This window comes from Metopolophium dirhodum, chromosome 1, assembly GCF_019925205.1.
Source record: "Metopolophium dirhodum isolate CAU chromosome 1, ASM1992520v1, whole genome shotgun sequence".
NCBI classification, from domain to species: Eukaryota; Metazoa; Arthropoda; class Insecta; order Hemiptera; family Aphididae; genus Metopolophium; species Metopolophium dirhodum.
Window position 1 is genome coordinate 24,249,703 of NC_083560.1, and position 22,151 is coordinate 24,271,853.

General features: G+C 29.1%; 1 pseudogene; it reads left to right on the forward strand.

Moving 5' to 3' along the window:
• The first annotated feature begins 5,127 nt into the window (after positions 1-5,127).
• LOC132943143 (protein-L-isoaspartate O-methyltransferase domain-containing protein 1-like) lies at positions 5,128-9,218 on the forward strand (annotated as a pseudogene).
• The last annotated feature ends 12,933 nt before the right edge of the window (positions 9,219-22,151 follow it).

Consider the following 22,151-nt stretch of genomic DNA (forward strand, 5'->3'; position numbering starts at 1 on the left):
GTTCAATATTTTTACTGCGCGTAGTATTTTTGTTTATGCCGTAAAATGTCGCGCGGTAAAAATGTCGTGCGGTAAAATGTGATCGCATTGGTCCAGGCCATTTTTATTATATTAACCAGTTGGTTCCATAAAGCTTTTTTTTTAAATATAATATTTGGTTTGGGATTTTCATTTTTGATTCCAATAAACGGTTGATTCTATAAACCAGTGATCACATTAAGCGGAACTTACGGTATTATATAAAATAGGTAAAACTCAGATTGTAAATTCATATATTACTATGTATTTAACTATTTATGACGTGTTTACATTATATTATAATTATATTGTATGATGTTGTAGATATATATACAAATATACAATTATATATACCTTTAACGGCTTCAACCTACCTTATCGGCGTTTACATGTTTCATATTATAAAGTAGGTATAACTTATAAGCTGAATGTATGGCTCTTATTCATTATAGTTGTCATAGGCGAAACTAGATATTTTTATTAGACTGGGCTTTTAAACTAATTAACTGTTTTATCATGTATTTCTATTATTTATTATTGTCTTCCCAACGTTAAATGCGTCCATCGATTTTCTCCTAGTAATGTGGCAGTGCTGTCAGCTGGAGGTAGGTAGGAATTTATGTTTATTAATTTGTACCACTTTTTTCCACAGATCTATATAGTAGGTAGGTACTTACCTACTAAATAGCGAACTCCCACCGTGAATTTAAGCATCAAGGTCGGGAGGTAACTGTATGGTATTTTTTATTATGGAAAATAAGATTAGGTAATTATGATTTATCTTGTATTGTATTTCATTATTTCTATACCTGTAGTTTTTAAAAATAAAAAATATTTTATATAAATCATATTACATTTACTATTTTATTTTACCATTCAATACGATGTTGTTCCTAATACATTTTGTATAATGAATGAAATGTTTTGCCCACTGAGAAAATGGCTTCCGTCCACAGCTGAGCTTCACTTGATAACAATGTAAATTATAAAACAAGCGTCTACGTCTCAAATATTATTAGGAGTGCCTTATTTGGTTAGTATAGATATCTGTGCTTTTTTCACGTATTTCATTAATTGATGACCCTTCATTTAATGAATATAATCGGTCTTCCTGGGTGGTGCTGTCACTTTTTTCACGAACTGTTATCACTTATCGCTTAACACCTTATCTTCTCTACGCGACTAGGCCATACATTGTAGATTTGTAGATGCATCATATAATAATTAATATGGCCATGATTTATTATTGTCTTGCCTACGTAAAATGCGTCCTTTGATTTTTTCCGTACCCTTCATAATACGATGACACTGAAATACATCAATACGAATACACAATAAAAAGAACAACAACAGCTATAATAGTGACGATAACGATAACGCTACGCCGTCGTACAGACTCGCCATCACTGTATAGGTAAGTACAAAAGGTAGTATACTGTATAACTCACTAGGAAGTATGTACCTATTAAAACATATGATATTTTGATTTGTAATAATGGTAAATAGTTAATATGGAAATAATATTACTACGTCTTGTCCCGGAAGTTTTGTGTTCTTGTGTTCTTGCGTATTTTTTTTCATTTCGTTTACGCGTCTTGTGGGATTAATGATTATCCTTTGAGGTAATCTGATCCGAATCTAGGAAAAAAAAGCCCCATACCAACTAAATACATTATTCTTTTTTATTACGATTTACATAATTAAATATAATCATTACATTTATCAATGTACCTAACACTTCTTTAATATAATATCTATAACCATAAAATATATAATATTCTAAAATACTAGTTTAGTAACAATTGTTTTTCATGAATTATTATATTATTAGATATGTATCAATTTTAATATTTATTATACTAGACAATACATTTATTTTATTAAAAGGTAACTATAAAAATGTTGTTTTATGTCTACCCACTGGAATTTCACGTATTTTATTTTTATAAATCGTATTATCTTATATAATATTATAATAGTATGATCAATCAATATTTATTAAATAGTAAATACATTTAAACATTTTAAAAATCATTAAGATTCATTAAATATATAAACGTCGTTCTTGTCTTATTTGAAAAACAAACAAATGACTCACTCATCGTTCACTAAATATGAACTACGTTTTTTCCAAACACGGGTCTAATCGCATATTGAACATGGCCCTGTATATTGTATAGTGTACCTTTAGTCAACGGTATCTCAAATCGGTGTTGTACTTACAATCTAGTACACATTAAACATCTCTTTATCTGTGAGTTCAGATTGTATTGCATGTCGAAAATCTACTAATATCAATATACATGATAACATGCACAGACTCAGTGTTGGTCTGGCACAACAAAGACCCATGAATCAGTTTTTTTAAGGGGCCCAATGATAAAATATAAAATTTACTTGACATTTTGGTGAAAAAATGCTCACCAAATTTTTTCCTTCAAAAATACATTTACACAAATACTGATTTTTAGAATTTTTAAGTATAATGAAAAACCGTATTATATTAAAATTCCTGAAATTTTTGTACTACTTGATTGGGCCGGGTACGTACAAAAATAGTCAGTGGTGCCCGGTCACCAGATGCTTCGCACGCACTCTGTACACACCGACCGACCTGTGCTATGATGTGTATTTATGTATAGCACTCAACAGAAAGTGGACAGGGTCGCCGAGCAAATCCTGTGAGTGCTAGAGTGTGGTAGGTGAGTAAATGTGTGTATATAGGTGTGTGTGTGTGTGTGTGTGTGCTACAATTAAAATAATAATAAGAAATAACACGGTTTTGAGAAATAAGTCCTGTTGTATTATTGGTAGCAAAATTATAATATGGACAGCAACACAATCATATGTATATAGAATATAAACAACACGGCACTCTTGTACCGACAATATAAAAAACAATGAATAATAATAATATATATGTAAAAACTCACAGATTGTCGGTGCTTTGCTGGCCAGCCGCTACCACCTGTGCCTGTATAATAATTTTATGATAGGTGCACAACAATAATGAGTTAACAATAATAATATAACTGGCTATTCGAGCCAGACAATAATATTTAAATGGCAATAGCTAGATACAGCGCTTGTGGCTAAATAATAATAATATAACAGTACAAATATGAATCAAATAAATCGCACTCGTGACATTATAACATAATAGTATTATGTGAAATAACGACGCGGTGTATCTAGACAAATAATAATAATATGCAAACGGCTATTAGAGCCGGCGCTAACAATTCAATTTAATATTATCTAAACCAATAATAAAATAACCAGCTGTTCGAGCCAGATCACGATATATGAAACAATATAATTTGATATTTACAACTTGCAAGGCGATTCGCGCCTGCAACACATAATATAATAAAAAGAACGATTTGCGCTGCTTTCGCGTTAACGGTAATTAACGGACTGCCGGCTTAGGCGGCTGTGGTAATTATACATGGAACGGCTCGTCGTCGGCGGCCGTGCCGTTTTACGTAATAGATAACAATAATATAGTACAGCAGGTAAATATAATAATATAATAATTCAATTAGACAATAAAATTAATATGTCGTGTGTATGCCGGTCGGTGGCGGAGTGGTGGTACGAGGTAATATAATAATTGTGAATATTTTATTTGTTGGCTTGGACACTACTATTTAAGAGTGTCCTGTGGCTATACAAACTACTATTTTTCAAATGAGAATTTCCTTTTTCCTGCAAATTAATTATTAGATGATGTTCTTGTAAATGTAGATGTATCTAAATCAGAATCCTATTAAGTAGCTTCTGAATTATTAAAATGTTTGTACTAAGGATCTTAATCCTTAAATATGGTTTTACAATAAAAAAATATATTTACATATTATTAGATGTAGTATGTACCTACCTATTCACTATTCAGTATATCAACCTACTTAATAATTTTTACAAATAATTTATCTTGATAAATCAATGGTAATTAGTACTAACTGCTAACATTTTCAAATCATCAAAGTCTCCAAAGCAACTTAGTCAATTTCCATATACGTATTATTCTTAGTACACAAAGTTAAATAACTCAAAAACTACTAGTTCAAATTTTGATTAAGATGCATCAAAGTTCTCGACAAAAAAATACCTGCTTAATTATTAAAATTAACAAAAGAGGATACCCATTTGAAAAACAGAAGTTTGTATTGTAACAACATCATCCTTAAATAGTATAAAAAAATCTAAAGTATTCAAAAATGTACAAGTGTATTTAAAAATTCTAAAAATCAGAATTTGAATATAATATGTATAATTTAAGTAAAAAAATAGGATAAGCATACTTGAATAATAACTCTAAATAATATTAACGCTAAGCCTGATAAGGGGAATCATTCGTTTAATAATAAACTATGAAATTTTTGAAATATTTGAAACAGCAAAATTATAAATTATTTTTAGTAATTACACAGAAACGAAATTACGAATACCAAAATTATATTTATATAACCTATAGCATTTTAACTTAGAAGACAAATCCATAAGCTATAAGCATATTATTATTCAAGTAAACTTTTAAAAGTAAATGTTCAATTTTCTACATTATTTTATATTTATATTTATATATATGTATAAATTGATGTATAGTATTATATATAAAGCATTTTTTTGTGTGTAACATTTTCATGATCGCTGATATAAAACCTAACTTGACATGCAGTAGCTCAATTAATTTAAAAAAAACCTCCTCCTACTTATTACTATTGTAGTGACCGGCTCACACTATAATAGGCAATTATCGGATCCTGTAAAGAAATATTGCGTGTGGTAAAATATGTATATAAATATTTTACAGGGTCCTTACTTCCTATATAAACCAGGCACATGCCAAACAAATAAAAAAATGTTCAAGACCCTAAAAAAACATTTGTGGCCCAGCGGCCATGGCCAGGCCGACACTGTGCAAATCAATAAAAAAAAAATAAAATACCTAACAATATTGAAAATAATATGTAATAAATTACTTTATTTTGCACAATTTTGATATCAATCAATGTTGTCATTTCACTTCTTAGTGTTAACATGAATTTGTTTTTGGTTTGCAGTTGGTTACAATATATTATATTGGTGTCTTAACAATCAATAAACATGGGTCAATTTGAAAGTACAATTCGCAATTACAACAGCAATGATGAGCTTATTAATGCATTAATTAAGAAAGAGTATAGACACTCAATTAATGTGGAAAAAGTGTTTAGAAGTGTCGATCGAGGATTGTATTATACCAATGATAATAAAGTAAACGCCTATAGAGACACGGATTGGCAATCGGCAGATGTTCATTTGTGTTCACCACGTGATTATGCTACTGTTTTAGAAAGTTTGGATCTCCACAAGGGTCATAAGTTTTTAAACATTGGTTCTGGAAAAGGGTATTTTAGTACTCTAGCTGGCCTTTTATTAGGTAAGCTTTATATCAATATTTATTCATTATACTCCCAATCCAGTAATAATCTTTAAAGTTTAAATTTATTGTCAACATTTTTCTTATTTTTATAGGTGTTAATGGAGTTAATCATGGCATTGAAATTCATAGTTCATTGATAGATGAATAGAAAACAGATATTGCATTTCAAAAGTTGGAAGTATTTAAACAAAATTCTGCAGCAATTGATTATTTTGAATTTTGTAAGCCAGTATTCATCAAAGGGATAATATACTTTATTCATATTAATTAAATAACTATAAGTACTCATAAATAATTAGAATCCTGTGAAAAAGGTCTGATAAAATGTTTAAAAAATAGGTTATAACTAAAGACCGGATTCCCGTAAAAATTGCATATTTTTATGGCGTGTTCTAAATTCAATAGAAACAATCTACAAATCTAAATCAAGAGATGTAGATTAATAAAATTTAAAGAAAGTTTTATGTTGCACAAAATTGCACGTTTCGGGTTTTTTTTATAAAAATGTACATTTGTACAAATATTTTTGTATTTTTGTATTATTTTTATCGGTGCTATATTATGTTGTTATACAAAGTATTGGACTTTTATATCTAACAATATAATTATATATATATAACGATATAATACGAAGTAATTAATATAATGAGTAATGACAAGGTACTACGATAGTCGATTGATTATCAATTACATATACAGTATACACATACAGTACTACAGTCTATCCGCAGCCGTCGTAGTCAACTCGTGTTTTATATAATTTTATAGTTAATTATTACTTGATATTATTTAATTTAAAATGCCGAAAATTAGTAGTAGTCATTGTTCTAAAATAAAGTGTTGGTTCGAAAAATGTCTGAATTGAAAACAGAAGGCAAAATTATATTTTGCACGTCGTGCTATTGGTTGTGAACGTGAATAACAAATTGATGCACACTATAATTCAAATACGTAGGTAACACTAATTTTCTGCTGTAATCAATAATAATTAACATTTTTTAAGCCACCCATGGCTTAAACCGTGTGGCTGAAAAAGTTAGAGACATTTTCCCGGGTATAAATAAACTAGTAAATAATGGAAAAAAATGTTTTTAAAAGCACCTCATCGTATTACTGCTTATAAAAATTGTATGGACTGTCGCCTTCCTCCAGAACCTGTAATTAACAAGGTGGGGAACATGATTAGAAGCTGCTTTGTTTTACTCTGAAAATTTCAATAAATTTAAAGAATTGGTATTTAATATAGAAGATGACGCCCAATCTGTCCAAAAAGTAAAATCCATTTTGAGTACTACATCAATTATATCTGATTTAACATTTATTCGATCACATTTGTCGAAGTTGCCAAATTCAATTACAAAACTGGAAAAACAAAATTCAACTTTAAATTATCAAATAAATGTAGTTTAAACAGTAAGAGATGGACTTAAGACAATTGCAAATGAAAAAGTACAAATACTATATGAAAAATTCAAATCAGTATTTGATAAAAAATCCCGGACACAATATTTTAAAACTGTATAACAATTCAATAAATGGAAATGATGTAGATTTAAAAAAAGATCTTGCTATTATAAGCTCCTACAAACAATGCCCGATAACAAGTGTTGACGTAGAACGTGTGTTTCGCAGTTAAAACATATATTAAGTGACAGAAGACATAATTTTAAAGAAAAAAACCTTGAAATGTACATGATTATAAATTTTAATCAAATATTGTAAAGTCAGTTATTAGTTATTACTTATTAAAATTAAAATTTGAAGTACCTATAATGACAATTTTGTTTTTGCACATTTTTTTAGTTTTTAGCTGCACAAAAATCCGGTCTTTAGTTATAACTTATAGGTCTCTTGAAGATAATAGTATTTAATATTTACTTTAGAAAATCAATTTTATTAAATAACTTATAATAAATTAAAAAACCCTGGGACGTTGTTCTTCTGTATAGGTAAAAGTAGTTGTAGAGTTTTCCTTTAACAGTGTAATGCATGTGATAAGTTTGAATTCAATGATAATTTATTGTATTCGTCAGTTTTAATTTCCAAGGATATTTTTTAATCTGTGTATTGATATTATATTCTACTACTCTGTGCTATAAAACAATGCAAATTGCTTCTGTATATAAATTATGGAACTTTGCTGTCTTGAAGCCAAATTGCCAACACAATTTTATGACCAGCTTTGACCTAAAGAAAACTGACTGATTTTCTTGAGGGGTTGGATTAACAAAAATTGACAAATTTAATGTGCCCCCAGGTTACATTCTCTTGTAGCACAGAGTATAATAATTTATTTTTCTATTAGTCATGTAATAAGTTTAACTAATTTTTGACAAAAACATACCCTATTACATAACCTATATTACATATTAATTATTATTAGGTAATAATATATTATGTGTTATTATTATTAACTTATGAGACAATATTGATGTAACATATAAGCTTAAAATTATTCTTAATATTATTAAAATGTCATTGTATATATAGGAAATGCATGTGATCTGATATCAGTGGGTTACTATGATATAATCGATTGTGGAGCTGAAGTACCACCAGCGGAATCTTCATTTATGGAGGCTCTTATTAAAGTACTGTTTCATTAAAAAGATAATCTTTAATGATACAATTAAATAAACCTTTCTTATCTGTATTTAGATTGGTGGTGTATTAGTTATGCCATTGAAAGGGTACCTCTTAAAAATAACGAGGAATGGTGAAGACTCATGAGAAACAATTCGAAACATTGAAATATCGATACCAGATCTTGTTGTGGCAGAAAAATGTAGTAGTATGAAAGTTTCAAAGTTTTGTAAGTCAATACATTGTAAACTGAAAAAAAATAAATTTTAAATATATGTATGTTTTTCAGCTACTGTTGAACCATTGAGTTTACAAGAGTTATGCAGATTAAACATTCATGCATCCATACGAAATTGCTTGAATGAAAGTCAACCTGGCTTGCAAATGCGCACCAAATGTAAACCAAGTATAAGTTATGAACAAAAATTGATGGATGACACTTATTGGAATGATTCAATTACAGAAATTTCTAAATGAGGTTAGGGTTCGGGAAAAGGAAACTTTAGATGTGGATTCAACTTTTGGGAATGAGGTCATTGAAGAAGATAATGATGACGATAAAAATGGCGATGATGTTGATATTGAAGAAGATAATGATAACGATAACAATGGCAATGATGTCGGTATTGAAGAAGAAAATTATGACGATAACTATGGCAATGATGTTGATTTTGAAGAAGATAATGATGACGATATCAATGGCGTTGATGTTGATGTTAAAGAAAAAGATACAAGTGATCAGTGTGATAAAAGATTACTTAAAAAAACTGTATCAGATACCAAAAAAAAAAGGATCAGAAGCTTCTGATCAAAATAAAACATTGCCCGAAGAACCAGAAAATACAAAAAGATTAAGAATAAATACATTATCTTCTACAATCAAAAATTTCTCCAATAACCATTATACCAATAGCAGAAGTTAGGAGACCATGTCTAAAGATTCATCCGAGTCTGATGATGAGGAAAATAATCATATTAGTGAAGATGGAATTTTTATAACGATTTGGTTGACGAAGGAATGAACGATTACAACGATACTGAGGATGAAATTGCTAGGGAATTGATAAAATACCGCTTTCTGAGCAATCACAAAGAAAATGAGTTGAGTAAACTTCTGAAGGTTAAAATTAATCTGTTACCATTACCAGCTAAGCTCAAAGTGTTTCTCAACTATAATAGCGATGATTAATTTGATTTTGGCTGTTAATGGAACATTTCTGAAGAAATACAATTTCTCCCTCCACTCTATTAAGCTGTGAGATAGTAAAATAAGAAAAAATACACATATAATATAATTTGTTGAACTTTGTGTGGTGTTAAGATTTATTTGAGATACTTTTCTGAATTATTTTGTTGTTTAATTTATATTATTTTATTTACCATTATAATAGCCAGGATAATATAATACTATTTTGTTTCATCTATTTAATCTACAATAATTTATATTTAATAATATTGTAAGATGTGTAAATGTTACAATGATAATTATTATAAAATATAATATGTAAAGATCAATAATGGAAAGTTTTCATAATGATTTTCAGGAAGTATTATCAAACTTTAATTATTAAGATTTTCTCATTAGCACAATTATTTATAAGCATTTAAAGTTCAAATTGAAAAGTGGTGAGTGGATATCACTCTGATCATCATTAGATTACAACTGTAGTAGATGTTTTTTTTTTTAAATTGTAGATATACTTAATTAATATATATGTTTATATATGTACATCAATATCAGTATAGCTATTATGTAAGGTTCTACTTTAACAATTGTAATATTTTCACAAACACTATAACATGTCTTATGATTTAATTATAATCACATGTTAATATATAAATTATTTAATTCACATATTTTTCAACTAATATTAAAATAATTAATTAAAAAACGATAAACAAAAAGTAGTGCTAACTATTAATATGTAACTATTTTCAAATGATTAGATTTCTTTTTAATTTAAAACATTGTTATTTACTATACACTATATTTTATGTTTTTATAAATTATATTTCACTAATGAATTGTTTTTTTTTATATAATTTAATTATTTTATAGCCTAGACAGTAATTTAGAAATTTATTCACGTTTTGTACTCATTTTATTAATATACATGAAATTAACTAACTAGTTTTATGGTATTATTGGAATTTTTAGTATTTAAGCAATTTTTAAATAATTTTAGAACTGAAACTATTTCATCATTTTGTTTAAAATAAGATATTTTTATGTATTTTAGCAAAATAAATTTTAAGTTGACATCTTTATAGAAAAGTAAAGAATTATTTTTTTAGAATATTAAATAAATTAAGTTATAGTTGCAATAAATGTTAAGGGTTTTTTATTTCAATTTATTACATTTATTTTTATTAGTACTATAAACTAAAATTAAACGTGTTGCACAATGTAAATGTTACACCTTACATGTTGTAATATCTTATATATTTATACATCATATAGTTCTATACTGTGCGTGTGTAATGTATATTGTATGCCTTTACGCAGTGTTTTGTTTTTATATGTAAGCTGTATAACAAGTTTATATGTGTGTGATGTTGTATGTAGGTATATAATATTAAGTATAATATATGTGCGTATTATCTGTTGTATCATGCATAATCATGCATTCCAACAAACTAGGTTAAGATAACAATTAGGTAATAAAATAACAATTAGTATAATTTTAAGCATAATCAATAAGTAATAGGTGACAATACATTTGTAATGTAGGCCAGTGAAGCAAATGCGCAGAGGCAACTAAAATGTAAATGACATATATGGCAAAAAGAAGAGTAAGCTTGGGAGTCGACTGATATGGAAATATGACGGCATATGTGATATTCTTATTAACTTGTGTGTGTTTAATAATTGGATTAAAGATTTTTAATTCTGTATATTGTTTTTGTGTTTGGAGTCACCTGAACTGAAAAGTGCGTATACAACATATCCTAAGGGTACATAAATGTGATTATATATAATATGTACCTATGTAAGCTTTATAATATGTTTAGGTGTTTGTGATAATAAATGTGTCTAAGTATGTATATAATATGTTTAATGTATGAACTATCCTATGGGTGTGTGTGTGTGTGTGTGTGTGTGTGTTGGCGTTACATTCCTATGTAAAATGTATGCTATAGCGAGATGTTTTTTCCTTTGAATATATAATATTTTAACTAATTCCATTATGTTTGGCTGTGTCTGTGATGTATGTATAATGTGTGTGCGTACTGCGTTTTGTATGTATGTGTTGCTCAAATTTGAAATTCTGTCAACATTTTAATTAACTAAAGGAAACCAATCCACAAATCAGGGATTTAATCGGTTTGGGTTTAGGTTTCGGTTTTCAGAAATCTCAAAATTTCGGTTTCGGTTGTGGTTTCAGTTTTCTAAAATATCAAATTTAGGTTTCGGTTTCAGTTTTGGTTGCTTTTTATTTTATTTTTATCAATTAAGTACCGTATAAAAAAAATTAACGTATTATTAAGAGCCTATTTAGTTAGGAAAGGTATTTGTAATTGAGTGTAAGTATCTACTTTAGAGTTTTGGTAATATAATATCATTACGATAAAATATATACTATTACATCAATAAAGTACTGACTATTTACGGAAATTTTACTATACCATTGAATTCTAAACATTGTAAGAATTCAAAAAACATTAGTTGTGTAATGTTGTAATGTTGTAATGTTAGTTGTTACATTTCTATATAGTGGTTCACGCTGAGGCTTTTTTTCATACATCGACATTTATTTCTTAGGGAAACCGTAAAACTATATTTATATTATAAAGTGACATAATATATTTGAACGCCATCATTAATTAGTAAAAAAAAAAATTTTACTGAGTGTTAACGATTATAAATGGTGAGACATAATATATATTATGTAATACATACACCGTATACATTGGGCCATTGTAATGAAGGCATATACAATGAAGCATTTAAAGTTCAAATTTTGACAAAAATTATCACATTTAAAATGTATTAATTGTTTTGTAGTTAAAAATTTATAAAATGTTCAACTTTTATAGCTAAGGATTGAAAATTTAAGACAAGATTCCACGTAAATAGGTTACATATAAAATACTTTATTCACAATAATAATATCATCTAATATACTTAGTATAATAATATCATAGGCTGACTGACCGTTTTTGCTCAGAATCGTTTTTCTTATACAATGATATTATATCAATGAATTAAAATTTAACACCATCCATTACAGTGACCCACTTGTAACCTACTGTACACCAAAGCGACATCCAATTACCCACCTTTTTATTTTTAATATTAAAGATATTAATTCTAATATACATTCATAACTTTTAAATGATTGTACAAAAGTTTTACGGACAGAACTTTTCATTTGGGCTACTTGTTTAACCTGAAAATTAACTATATTTTTTTCTGTACCTATAGGTTTAGACTTTAAATCATATATTATTATAAAAATCATGAAAAATATGTGCTAATTTAAAAACAACATTTCACACAAATTTAAAATCATCAAAAAATTCAATGTAGGTATGTTATAAAACGAGTATTGCGTAGATTTGGAAAACAATGAAAAGTACATTATAATCCCAACCTCAATCATTACCGTTGTAATATAAAATATCGCAAAATAAACTTTTAAATTCTAAGCGGAGCGAGAAAGCTAATAGTGGTTTTACAATGGTGTTTATTTATTTATTTTTTTTTTATCCTGTATACCAATTTTCTAACCTAACCAGAAGGAGTGCTTTGATTTCAACATATAGTACCTTATCTTTTAGCAAATTGGATCAAGATGGTACCTTAGAGAGGTCATTTTTCGATTTTCTCAATAGTTATTTAATGCCGCGGGAAAAACTACTGATAAATTACGAAAAACCGCTTAAAATGGGATTTTAATTTCTAATGCTTTGTTTATCACTATAGCAACGAATAAAAAATTATAATATTAATTTAACTTAAAGGCTATAATAAATAATGAAAAATTTAAAAAATCCAGACTGATAAACCGTCTCCGCTCAGAATCGTTTTTCTTATACAATGATATTATATCATTGAATTCAAGTTTAATACAATCCATTATACATTGACTCACTTATTTATACTCGATTTGTTTGGAATCACAGAAATGAGGGTCGGCTAGCTGTGGTAATAGTTCACTTGGAATTGTCCAGCCTTCCACTGGAGTACGAACAGGTTGTAGTTGTGACATGATAACAGGTAAGGTATGACAAGATAAGTTGAAACTCGATGAACCAAATCTAGATTCAACATGTACATCAACATAGGTACTAGACTGGAGTGTGTTTGCTCCTATGCCACTAACTGGAATCGATGACCTTGCAGCTGGTTATTGTAGTTGTTTTGCTAGTCCCTTGGATATGAAGTTAACCTGCGAACCACTATCTAGTATGGCATGGCATTTCCTACGCACACCTTGATGGTCCCTTACTAGAACTACTGCTGTTGACAAGAATACGTGTCCATGTCCTTGATGAACTAGTAATACCTTTTTTGAGCCAGTTTGGTTTGAAGACGAAGCTACACCTTCTCAGGAGTGTCCTCGTCACTCACAGATTTCGAAGATTCCCTTTTTCTTTCATAATGAAGTAAAGTATTGTGCTTCCCTTTGCAGACAAAGCAATTATATCTTGATCTGCATTTGTCAGCTGCATGTGCTGGATGAAGACAGTTGAAACATAGCTTAGTTTCACGTACAAAATCAATTCGATCTCCGACTGAAAGGTTCTTAAAACTGCTACATGTATACAACCTGTGCATGCTTGTGCAGTATGCGCATTTTTCTTTTACTTCGGATGCTGCTACAAGAGCACCTCTTGAGCACCTCCGAACTTCTTACTACTCGCTGATCGGGTTAGGTTATATAGGAATAAAAAATTATAATATTAATTTAACTTAAAGGCTATAATAAATAATGAAAAATTTAAAAAATCCAGACTGATAAACCGTCTCCGCTCAGAATCGTTTTTCTTATACAATGATATTATATCATTGAATTCAAGTTTAATACAATCCATTATACATTGACTCACTTGTAACCTACTTTACCTACTGTACAGCAGAGTGATATCCACTTACCCGCTTTTTTTTTTTTTTTTTACAAAGTGATTTTTATTACACTGGATTCAGAATCAGAACTAAGAACTACGTTGCTTTTATAGATTATGAGATGTAGTGGTGGGACCAAGTGCAATACTGCAGATAAAAAAATTAAATGTTCATAGATGGCATACCTACAATATAGTTACAACTTTTCAAGTTTGTGGTATTAATGACTGAATAAGTTACAAATATTTAATTTTATAAATTACCGAAAATTATAAAATCAACAGTAACATTTTATTTAATCAAAAATAATATATTTGATAATTTAAAATTACATAACAATTAATTAAAATTAATGCTGTAAGATTAAGTTTTAATTAACTATGTACATATGGTTCATAATTATTTTTACATTCCTTGTTATATGGAAGAAAACATGCACAAAAATACTTTATAACTAATATGATAGTGGGACAAAAAATGTAAAATGTAAAATATTTTGCCCCTCCCTTGACAAATTCCTGTGGACGCCCTTGTGGTGTATCATCATATTGTATCGTCGTCCATCGATTATTACCACGTTTATTACAACCTGAAGAGGCTCTATAGACTATAGAGCAGTGGTTCTCAATCTTTTTTGTAACTCGAACCAAATTTTCCCCGAAAAATCTTTAACGACCCGCGTGGTTTAACTTTTCAAAAAGTAGTTATAAAAACAAAATTTGTTTATTACTTTTATTAGGTATTTACGGGGGTATTTATTATTTTATAGGTTTATAATCAATATATTTTTACAAAATAATGTACTTTTAATAATGAGGCGTATTAATACCCGTCGTAATAAATAAATATACGACAAATTATTATTTATTACCCACGTAATTGTTGGTACTATATTACTATAACAATATAAGTATATTTAATATTAATTTAACATAAATTTCTTGGAATCTATATAATTCAAAAAAATTTTCACGACCCACCAAAAATTGACTGACGACCCACCAATGGGTCGCGACCCACAGTTTGAGAAACGCTGCTATAGAGTATAGATGACCAGGTATCCAGGTTGAACACTAGAGTGTTCTAAATGTAGACTAAACTCGACACTAACTGTAATTTGTTATAACTTATAACCAACCATATAAAAACTGTTTACAAAACAATAATGTAAATTATTTACTCGGATAAAACTCTAACCCATCTAAAATCCTGCGTACGCTACTAATAAAATACATACCTGTTATATATTTGACATCTAAGTTCCGTTGGTCAGATGGTACTAAATTAATTTTACTTAGGTACCTATATATGTTTAAATGGATTGAATACACATACCTAGGTCGGCAAATATATATATGTACCTACCTACTATATACCAGTAGTAATCAATCTGTGGTAAGCGTACTATTGGTGGTGCGCAGAAGGCTACGTGGTGCCATGGTGGTACGTGGAAGGTTATACATAGTGGTAGGTAGTACGGAAAACTAATAGATTAGGTAATAGATATATGTCTGTAACGGATATAATATTATTTTAAATTTTATGTAAATCGGTACTAAATAATAAATATACTAGGGTTAATTAAATAATGTATTTATTAAATTGTACCTAATATTACAAAATAATTACTAGGGTAAAAAATTTAATAACATTTTGAATAGTTGACATGACCGAAACGGTGAAACATAATAGGTACATTTGAGTGGTAGGTACCTACGTAAAAATAATACAATTTAAAAACCTTTGCTGTTTGTACAGTATATACTACTTATTAAAAAGCCCGGTTCCGGTTTTTTAAATTTTCCGCAAGTCTATATATTTTGAAAATTGAATGTTATATTTAAGCCATCTTAATTATAATACTTTTCCACTACTTGACTGTTTTTTTTAAAAGAATAGAACACTTTTTATGGGCTACATTGAACTTGGATTTTTTTATTTTATTTCAAATAATGGTACAATATAATTTGTAAAAAAAAGCTTAACATTATATTATTTTTGAAGACTTATTATAAAATATTGAAAAAGGAGTTGTATGCGGCCAGTAGAATATTACCCTCTGGGCTTCTTAATAAAATTCGAATAAAATCAAACGATAATTTTGTAATAATATTATAATTCAACGTATACAAACAAAGAAATTGTACGTGGTAGATGTATTGATAATAGAGAAGAGACTTCTATTGTTATAAAAACTAATAACTGAGCATGCTATACCGGACTACTGTTGTGGTGCGCCTGACAGATGTTAACAGGTACCTACAATCCTATTCATAAAACCTATTTACAAACGCCCCGGTGGGACTTTCATTTGGGCGAATGACCCAAAGTAACATATCGTTTTGGTGAATTTATACATATCATTTGAGTGAAATTTACATGAGCCCCTATTTATCTAATACATCGTTTGGGCGAGCTATAAATATATAATTATCAACATTTATATTGACTAATACGTATTCCTCCCCATTTTTAGATACTTAGGACCTACTGGTATCGTTAAAAATGTATTATATTGTCATATAATTTATTATATATTTATTATCTCAACTAATTTTTTTTCATTAGCATGGTATCTCATGCTTTATTGGTATTATACTTAAATGTATTATATTTTCATATAAATTATCATAATATTCAATATTGTATTAAAAATCATAACTAATTTTTTTTATTAGTATGGTATCTCATGACCATTTGTTTAATATAATCGATTATTGTTAATTTTCAGGTTTGATATTCTTCCCATGATTTTAATGTATAGTTTTGTTTTTCTTTAGTATTTTTACGTAATACATTGAGTAAAATGTTTTGTCTCCGTCTTAGTACATTCTAACAAATTACCGTTCACTATCTATGCTCACCAATCAGCCGAAACGATATAATAATAATATTTAGCTGTAGTAAATATTATAAAAATGATTGCAGTATGCCTACGTAATGTTACTTTACTATTATTCAATAATGTATAAATTCGGTTAATTTCTCGCCCAAATAATACATGCTTTACTCAGGTAAATTTTAGGTTATTCGCCCAAATTACTGACGCTCCGTAAAATACGTCCTATTAAGTACTGTAAAGATAATTTATTTCGCTGTTTGACATATTATTATGTTCCGGCACACGCCGCACGCACTCATAAACGGTTACAGGCGCTTCCAGGCGGAGCAGCGTTTGACTCTCAAAAAATAAGTATTGATGCCGCGCGGCTTTGCCGAAAATACGCCCACACACACGCGGCATAGGCGAGCGGCACAAGCCGGGCGGCTTTCCTTTGATGTAGACCGCCTACTAGGCCGATCGGATATTATGCCGCGCGGCATCAAAAAAAGCCGCGAAAAATGTATTTATGTATTCATACTCATGCCACGTGGCAAAAGATGCTCCGTCTGGACGCGCCTTACGAATTGCGTCCATAAATACGAAAATATACATAGCGACATCCTATTGTTGCGTCCGCGATGTGAAACACGATGATTCAAATCGGTTGAGGGCGAAAAAAAAATTCGAGTTATCGAAAACTCGATCCAATAAAACGAGTTTGTACTATCATACGAAAATGAGTGCATATATTGGTACTCTGTTCACCATAAGTCTATACTTTGAATTTACTGTGCATGGTTTCATACTTTTAAAATATAATGTATTAACGTTATATTTATTTTCAACAAAAAAGTGTGTCTTTTTATCGTTAACGTATACTGTTCATTTAATACTGCTGTAATGCTGTAGTCCAATTTTCGGTACACGGTTGAATAACCGGGCGATGAAATAAGCGAAATATAATATTGTTGTTTTCTAAATTCTAAACCGGACAAATAGATAAAAATAATGTGGCTCGGTCGCCAGATTGGTATCACAGAAGGCCATAGCCACCGGCCGACACCAATAATGTGTCTATATTATTATTATTTATTAAAATTAATATTATTGACATTCGCGCTGTGACCAACAGAAGCGTAATATAATATTTCTATGGAAAAAATATCTCTCTATAGCATGCATTGGAGTAGGATAAAAAAGAGATTTCTGGAACCTCATCACGCTGGCGCAGCCCTATACCTGATGACTCAACCCGTTTACACCTCTGCTCAACCCGTGGGTTGAGTCATTCTATCACACACGTATACGACATCCCCCCCCCCCAGCCGCCCCGCTTTTCCTATAACCCCACCATCTATCAAACACTTATACGATATACCCCGCACCACCCGGCTCATCAATATCAATTAGCCACCGCCACGCGAGGAAAATAATTTCAAAATTTATTTATCGAACCGGGATTTGAACCCGAGTCGGTCGCTTCTCTAACGACTACCTAATCGCTGCGCAACTTACTCGCATAATATGCATTAATGATAAATTCTATCTCATTTAACTGGTGTTTACGACTATCGCTCACATACGTACGAGATGTATAATTTCCCCCCACCACCACTACACCAAAAATGTTCATAATATTATTTTATAGTCATTTTCCATGCAGGCTCATGCTACAATGCGCATATATGTGGGAACATACATACATTCTTGTTATTGTATGTTTATATACACAATACTATCAGGCTAACCTATCCTGAATAATATTACAGATACTTATATTTTTAATCAATCATACATACATTGAAATATTGTATGAGATTACATTAGACTAAATTCATATAGCTTATATATACAATATACATACATGGATTATAGGTATATACGAGAAAAATAAATCTCTTTAACTCTTATTATTGTTATTATTATTCGTCAAGTGTAGTGAGAATTATAATATATATATATATATAACAATAAGTAAAAAAACAATAATACTAAAAACTATTATCGACCCATCACTTAGTTCTATAGTTACCTACATGAATACGCGATACCTAGTATGATATTATGAAAACCCACATTAAATTATATGTACATATTCGATATTACAAACGCCTAAACATATTTTATAGTTAACATAACTATATATACATATAAACATTCATATATATATAGGTACACATCAATAAGTCATCTACATATAGGCATACACATATTACTCACATAGTAAGCACACACTTGTATACCTATATCCTTACATATTTGATATTCTTATATATTTAAACAGTATTCATGCACGCATACATATAGACTCGATTATTTCAAATAATTATTCACATAAAATATTTTCGGTATATAATTTATTCAATACCTGGATTCTTTAACATATATTAATTATTATATATTTACATTAGATAAGTACATGAGATATATCACAACGTCGCCGTACATACTGAAACAACGATATCCAATATACAACAATTAAATGCAATATAGTACCTGATCATATATTATAATTTACTCATTTTTCGTTAAATACGTAGGTAGAATTTATGCAGGAACCTAAAAATATACTCAACAATGTGAATATACATTAAAATGTACTGATTTTGATAAAAAAAAAAACATAGCTGTCAGTGTGTAAATACAGAAATCTTGCTAATATAAGTAAAAATATCAAAATTGCAATAAAGCATAATATGGAAACATCACAATATTTTAGTAAAAAATGGGCAAAAATATCATAATTTCATTAAATATATGTAATATTATAAAAAATATCATACCCATGTCTAATTACCATCAAAGGCATATATATATAGTTTAGTTATTAAATGTATCTAAATGCATGACCATCACTATAACGAGTCATTATTACAAGTCTCAACATCCGAAACATATCGTTGCACTATAATATAATAGTTAATACATACATACATACATACACACACATACACACGTACATTTATTTGCATACATATTTACTTAAACAACATTCATGCATACATATTTACTTAAACAACATTCATGCATACATAATATAGACTCGATTGATTATTTCAAATAATAATTTATATAAAATACTCTCGATATATACCTATTTTGTTTGATACCTGAATTCTTAAACATATATTAATTATTATTTATTTACAGTAGATACATGAAATATATCACAACGTCACTGTGCATACTAATACAACAATTAAATGCAATATAATACCTAAACAATCATATTTAAATTCCATGGTTTCGATAATAAAAAACATAATATTATATAGTTATTTTCATCACATATTAACAAAAACAAAATAAAATGTACCTACGTCAAGCTGTGATAATATTTCACTTATGATATCATATAGAAAACCATAGATATTTCAATTATTTTTAACGCATATCTTACACAGATGGCCCAGCAAGGTACCTACAACTTTACACATACCTATCTACAAATATTATACAATAATATATAGCGGTGGTGTTACATGCCTGTGTGTATGCACACGGTAAAATAAAAATATTATACAAGTGATATGACTGTTGTACGTATGTGCTGATAAAATATACGCATCAGTCACTTGAGTGATATGTAAGTTGTTGATGTGCAAGCACACATGCGTTTGTATATATGTGATATGTCGGTCAGGTTATTGATAATATGTAAGTTGTTGTATGCGTTTTCTCATGCACGGGTATGAAAAATATAGAATACGAGATCAGAGGATCAAGGGATCAAGGATAAGTGATAGCTAAGGTAATGATTAAGGATTAGTGGTTAAGAGGGGTATATGTGTAATAATAATATGGTAGGTGTGATACATAATGTAAAAAATAAATATTACACAAGTGATACGGCTTTTACATGTATGTTTCTCTCATGCGTTCTTAAAATATATCAATTGTTGATTACCAACAGTTAAGGTTTTATTAGCACACAAACATATCGATGCATGACTAGTCCTGATGAATGTTGTTTTTCTCAGATGTATTACATAACAATTGATCAAGACGTTGTTTAATACATAATGTATCCGTTGGTTCGAAAGTATAAAGGAGATATGAAAATTAATATACCGTTGGATATATAATATGGATGGGGCATCATATAAGTTTTTATATATTACTACCTAGAAGATATTGAAATACCGAGAATTGTATGTTACTCGGATAATGATACAATTTCATAATCCATTTAATGGATAAGTAAGAACCTTGTAAATATTTATTGTAAACCTTAATAGTATTTTAATAATATTGAAAATACTTTTTATACATCGTGTCTTTTTGTTTCATATAAATTATTTAATTCCCTATAAATATTAGAATAATCTACGCCTCACATTGCGTAGGTGCTGGTGCGGGGTGTTTGGCGAATGTTGATTGAGACGGCTGTGGTGTAACCTTATGTAGCATTATTACCAATAAATAAAAAAACTTTGTATCATGATCGGGGGGGACGAGCAGTTAAATATAATATATCCAGGGAGAATCGTAGGATCCTATAGATATAAATACCATAGGTTAGGCGCAGATATGTAGATATCAGAATCTTAAATAATATATTTAAATTACTAGGATTCCATTTCAGTTATAATTATGGTTTATTGTCTACTAAACACTGGCAAATAAAATAATACTCGCAAATATAATATTCCTAAGCTATGTTCTATTATACTATGTGACTGTATCGTAGTCATACAGAGTCGTAGTGTGTATTGAGATCTGAGGTGTATAGTGAACTGCTTTACTAATCCATGGTGTGTGTTGGTCATAGCCCTTGCAATTATGTGTGTGTGTTTTAATATTAATGTATCGATCAGCAGTTAATCGTACATAAGGTAGAGTTCGTATTATATACATAAGTGTTATGAAACATATAAATATATGTTATATTATTATATTTATAATTGTTACAACTTGTTTTGAAATATCACGGTTGTTTTTATTTTACACAAAAATTAAAATATTAAAATGAAAAGTTAGTATAAGCATATTTGTGTTTAATTCAAATATATTAGATATAAACAGTGAAGTCGAAATAGGATAGTATAATTTTTGTATTTAGTGACCAAACTATATACTCAAAGACGACGTCTAAGACCCTCAGAGTCGATATCCTCTATTCTCCTTAGTCGGTATACCTACTAGTTACACAAATTCATAATATTGTGTGCCATAAATATATAATTTTGTGTATGTTGTCGAGTAATCCTTTGAGCTGTATAAAATAG